The sequence below is a fragment of the Rhinopithecus bieti genome, unplaced genomic scaffold (assembly GCF_001698545.2).
Source record: "Rhinopithecus bieti isolate Rb0 unplaced genomic scaffold, ASM169854v2 scaffold_1844, whole genome shotgun sequence".
In the NCBI taxonomy this organism is placed as follows: Eukaryota; Metazoa; Chordata; class Mammalia; order Primates; family Cercopithecidae; genus Rhinopithecus; species Rhinopithecus bieti.
Window position 1 is genome coordinate 43,286 of NW_016803508.1, and position 5,595 is coordinate 48,880.

The following is a 5,595-nucleotide window of genomic DNA, read 5'->3' on the forward strand; positions in this document are numbered from 1 at the left end:
GGCTTGATCTCCTGACCTCGTGATCCGCCCGTCTCGGCCTCCCAAAGTGCTGGGATTACAGGCTTGAGCCACTGCGCCCGGCCTCTTGTCACTTTTTAGTCAACATTCCTCATGTAGACTGGGCATGGTGGCTCACACATGTGATCCCAGGGCTTTGGCAGGCTGAGGTGGGAGGATTACTTGAGTCACGGAGTTCAAGACCAACCTGGGCAACACAGTGAGACCCCATTTTTAAAAATTTTTTAAAATTAGTCAGATATGGTGGTGCACAACTGTAGTTCTAGCTACTTGGGAGACTGAGGAGAGAGGATCACTTGAGCCTAGGAGTTCAAGGCTGCACTGGCCTATGATCATGCCATTGCAGTCCAGCCTGAGCAACAGAGCAAGATCCTGTCTAAAAAAAAAAACAAAGAAAGTACATCATGTGTATGAAGTTTTCAAAGTCATATTTTCTGCCAAGTCTTCTGTTAAAACATGTTTTATTAATAGTTAATTAATTTAATAATATTGAGTACTTTCTTGGCCCAGGCTTTTGTCTAAGGCCTGAATAAGATGAATGAGATATGTTCTTTTCTTTGAGTTCTAGAGTAGTGTAGGACACAAACACCATGAAATAAAGTGTTTCGATGTAAGTGTATAGCAGGTAGGAGCACAAAGTCAGAAAGGGTATACTTTGATAGTGGTGGAATGAGCGTGGGGTGGGTAGGTGATGGTCAGCAACGTCCTCGATGTGAAAGTGATGCTTTAGCTTTAGTTTATTACAAGTTTGACTGGTGTTAATGAGGCCCAGAGAAGTTAAAACAAAATTCTGCAGATTTTTGCTTGTCCAGATTTGACCCGGGTTTGCTCTCTGGCTTAAAATCCTGTTTCAACACCATGATATGTTTGTGCTCATTTCGACAGCACATATTCACCCCACCCCACTTCCCAAAAAATACAAACAAACCATGATATGTTCATTAGATTTCACAAAAGGGGCTCCTTGTAAGGCTTGACAGCATATACTTAAAATATATGTAACACATATTACCAATAAAACAGCATCACCAATTTTTTCTATCACAGTGATGAGAAAGAGAAAAATAATCCCAGACATGTAGGAGCTGGTGTGACACTCACAGCTAGACTTTGTTGTTCTCCTGTGAACATAAACAATTTCAAAGAGTACCAACATCCGGCAAGGTCCCTCGGTGATGGTAATGAAGTGAGACAAAAAGGAGGACCACTGCATAATCATGTCTGAACACAGACAAAACACGTCCAAGCCACAGAAATTAGCAAATATCCCCCTCTCCTGGCTAATGTGAGTGATTGCTACTGCTTTTTGCTTTTATTACGAGGTGGGGGGCGAATTACAGCTTTAGCCTTAGTATAATCTAGCATGGTTTTATATCATTGACTGTGAATATTTCTTGTTTTTAGATATTTATGACTTACACTTTTTCTCCTTTAACAATTATTCTTGAGTTTGCCTTTCCTGAATTCATGACCTAAATTCAAAATTATAAAACTCTTAAGATGTCTTTTATGCCTAAACTATATTTTGGGTTCCTAAAATGTTCATCAGGTAATAATAATAGACTGAATGTTTATGTCTCCCCAAAATTCATATGTTGAACTCTGAACCACCAACATAATGGTATTAGGAGGTGGAGCCATTGGGAGGCAGTTAGGCCATGATGGTGGAGACCTCACGAATGAGATTAGTACACTTATCAAAGGGACTCCCAGAGAGCTCACTCTCCCTCTTTCTGCCATGTGACACAAGAAGTCAGCAATATGCAACCTGGAAGAGAGTCCTAACAATAACCAACCATACCAGCTGGTTGCAGTGGCTCATGCATGTACTCCCAGCACTTTGGGAAGTCGAGGCAGGAGGATCCCTTGAGCCCAGGAGTTGGATACCAACCTTGGCAAGATAGGGAGACCCTGTCTCTACAACAAAAAAGAAAAAAAAGTTAGCCGGCCATTGTGGCACATACCTGTAGTCCCAGCTACTTGAGAGGCTGAGGTGGGAGGCTTGCTTGGGCCCGGGAGGTGGAGGCTGCAGTGAGCCATGATCTTGACACTGCACTCCAGCCAGAGCAACAAAGCAAGACCCTGTCTTCCAACCAAGCCGGTACCCTGATCTGGGACTTTCAGTCTCTAGCACTGTGAGAAACAAATTTCTGTTGTTTATAAGCCACCACTCTGTGATACTTTGTTATAGCAGCTCTAAGTAACACAAAGATTTGTTCCTCAATCCTACAAAAGAAAAGACAATAAGAGCAAATTTTCCAACTATTAAGTAAAACTGTTATGAGAGCTTTTCTCTGCCAAACTTAGTAATAATGGTGATGATAATAATGATAATAGTAAACTTTACAAATCTAAAGAGTTTAACTTCTTAAGTTAATCATACATAAAGAGAATATGGCTGGACGCTGTGGCTCAGGCCTGTAATCCCAGCACTTTGGGAGGCTGAGGCAGGTGGATCACTTGACTCAGGAGTTCGAGACCAGCCTGGGCAACATGGCAAAACCCCATTTCTACCAAAAATGCAAAAAAATTAGCCGGGCAAGGTGGCATACCCCTGTGGTCCCAGCTACTCGGGAGGCTGAGACATGAGAATCACTTGAGCCTGAAGGCAGAGGATGAAGTGAGCTGAGATTGCGCCACTGCACTCCAGCCTGGGCAACAGAGCCAGACCCCATCTCAAAAAAAAAAAAAAGAGAGAAAAGAAAATATGATAATTAAATATTCCTTCTTTTACCTGAAAAGTAAAACTCCATGGTGGCTTACCTCTTTGAGGAGATTATCTGAGTATCTGAGCCCTGGACAGATCTTCTAGATCAGGGGTGTCCAATCTTTTGGATTCTCTGGGACACATTGGAAGAAGAATTGTCACAGGCCACACATAAAATACACTAACACTAATGATAGCTGGTGAGCTTTAAAAAAAAGCAAAAAAAAAAAAATCTCATAATGTTTTAAGAAAGTTTACGAATTTGTGTTGGGCCGCATTCAAAGCCGTTCCAGGCCTCATACAACCCATGGGCCAAGGGTTGGAGAAGATTGATCTAGAGACTTTCTTAAATAACCCTGATTTAACTGTATTCATTAATGGTTCAAACATAAAAAGTAAAACTAAAAATTGCTAAATAGGATAACCTATCACAGACTTAAGTTTGTCCTTAAAATATAAATTTCTTATAGAAACTAAATCAGTTCACATTGTGCATTATAAATATTTTTGGGCCGGGCATGGTGGCTCACGCCTGTAATTCCCCAGGCACTTTGGAGAGTGCGCCGAGGCAGGTGGATCACCTGAGGGTTCAGGAGTTTCAAGAACCAGCCTGGCCAAACAATGGTTTGGAGACCCTTGTCTCTACTAAACAATACAAAAATTAACTGGGCGGGTGTGGCAGGCGGGCCTGTAATCCCAGGCTATTGGGAGGCTGGAGGCAGGAAAATCGCTTGAACCAGGGAGGCAAGAGGTTGGGCAGTGAGCCGAGTTGTCCATTGCACTCCAGGCCTGGGTAACAAGGAGGGAAACTCCATTCTCAAAAAAAATAATAATAATAAAAATAAATCAATATTTTTACATTTTTCTGCATATTATGATGTTTTGACATTTTAAAAAACCTTTCTGGCTAGGGGAGACTGCCCCTCCTGGGGCTAGCCAAGTCTTAAAATAACAAAGGCCCAGCCAGGAGCATCTTTAACATGCAAACTAACCAATCCAGAGCCATATCTCCTCTGTTTGGCCCAGATACCCCAGGAGGCCACATTCCTCTTCTTTTTTTCTTTTTTTCTTTTTTCTTTTTTTTTTTGAGACTGAATTTTTGCTTTTGTTGCCCAGGCTGGAGTGCAATGATGCGATCTTGGCTCACTGCAACCTCAATCTCCCAGGTTCAAGCAATTCTCCTGCCTCAGCCTCCCGAATACCTGGGATTACAGGCATGTCCCACCACGCCTGGCTAATTTTGTATTTTTAGTAGAGACAGAGTCTCTGGATGTTGTTGAATTTCTGAGTAAAATGTAGTATGTTAAGGGAGTAAAATGTAATATATTAAGGGATTTAAAAATAACGATACCAACAAGATGTGTGTCCCTGTTACTAGGGAGATAGCTCGAGATTTCTCAAGTCAGGAGCACAAAAGCAAGCAATTAAAAAAATCACTACATTCAGTTCTATAGCAAGGTGAGGCCTCAACCAACCCTAAGAATAGACCATGATAACCAGAACACACTCACAACCTATTTGGAGAGGTTTAAAATGGGCCTGAAGGCTGTAGTTCCTGCCCATTTCCCACACTAATAGTCCTGCAAGATTGTGCAACTGCAGGTAGGACATTTCCTTGAAAACATCTTGGACAATATCTCTCAAAATGCCCCCACCATTTTGTGAATTGTTCAGTTCACCCTAACTGAACAATTGTTGGTTCAGTATTGTGGCCAATCTATCTCTACTACTGAGAGTGAAATCATGAAGCATTTTGGCTTCGTTGAGCCACCGCGCCCGGCCCCTTTGAACACTTAAGAAGGCACTGCTGGGCACGGTGGTTCACGCCTGTAACCCCAACACTTTGGTAGGTTGAGGCGGGTGGATCACGAGGCCAGGAGATTGAGACCAGCCTGGCTAACACGGTGAAACACCGTGTCTACTAAAAATACACAAAATTAGCGGAGTGTGGTGGTACATGCTTATAATCTCAACTGGTCGGGAGGCTGAGGTAGGAGAATCGCTTGAACCCAGGAAGCAGACATTGTGGTGAGCCGAGGTTGTGCTATTGCACTCCAACTGGGCAACAAGAGCAAAACTCTGTCTCAAAAAAAAAAAAAAAAAAAGGCAGATTCCATTTTATAGGCCCCTTCTGTCATTTAACCTTCCCTCATATCATTAATCCCACAGTCTTGTATAAAATGGACTCTGATCTCAGATTATCAGAATGCCTCTGCTAAGGTTATTATAATACTATCAGCGAGACCTAGCCAATCAGAAGTGGACAATATTAGTTAGGCCCTCCTGACCACAATAGTCAGTTTATTCTCCAGAAACATGTCGTTCTGCTTTGCTGAGCTGTTTAATCCCACTCAAAAATCTGTCTACCTCAAAGGACACGAAACTGGCTTACTCCTATTGTCATATATAATATTTATACTTCCCAAACAGTCTAGCTCCTAATTAGGGTACTACACTTTATACGGATATTGGGCTTACAGTGGTCTGCTACATCCTAATTTATCTTATGTATTTAATATAATTGTGAGACACTTTCAGATCTTTAAAAGTATCATCCCCCTGGTGGATCATGTTTCCCTAGAAAAATTCTACTCGGAAACCTCCAAAATACAGAACACAAAAGCTTATTTACAATTAAACAAACTCCCAAAAGACATAACTGACTCCCTTTTCATGGATACTATGTAAGTTGCAATTCCCTCATTAAAGATAATAAGAGAGGAGACCACCCATCATATTGTCTTATGCCCAATTTCTGCCTCCAAAGAAAGAAGAAGTAAAAACTAAAAGGCAGAAATGAAATCCACAGGCAGACAGCCCGGCGCTGCACCCTGGGCCTGGTAGTTAAAGATCGACCCCTGACCTAATTG